Source organism: Penaeus monodon, chromosome 22 (assembly GCF_015228065.2).
Source record: "Penaeus monodon isolate SGIC_2016 chromosome 22, NSTDA_Pmon_1, whole genome shotgun sequence".
Taxonomy (NCBI): Eukaryota; Metazoa; Arthropoda; class Malacostraca; order Decapoda; family Penaeidae; genus Penaeus; species Penaeus monodon.
Genome location: NC_051407.1, coordinates 34709161 through 34709567, shown reverse-complemented (window position 1 = coordinate 34709567; position 407 = coordinate 34709161).

Sequence of the window (407 nt, the reverse complement as noted above, 5' to 3'; positions counted from 1 at the left end):
CAGACACATCCTTTCGAATTGCCTTTGGTTTCACCTCGCTTATGATTAGTTTTCACTGATTATAGAAAAAAATACTCTCTATTTTGAACAGGTCTTCCGTTTGCCCCGATAATACCAATTACAACTTATATCCGTTGGATATTATATTTCTCATGATCTGAAACGAGTTTATGAATATATTTCTATAAAGAAAAAACGATTATATGTATGAATATTAATTGCAAACAGTTAGTTATTGGTTTATAGTAGGAATTTATCCTGCTACATGTCACTTTTTTCTGAGACTTCACATGATAAAATACACTTTGTCCCTTGTTTTATTAATGATCAAACTAAGCCTCTTTAAGACAGACTTCTGTTTTCCATAACGGAAGAACCATGTTAAATTTCATGTTAATAAGCACTGC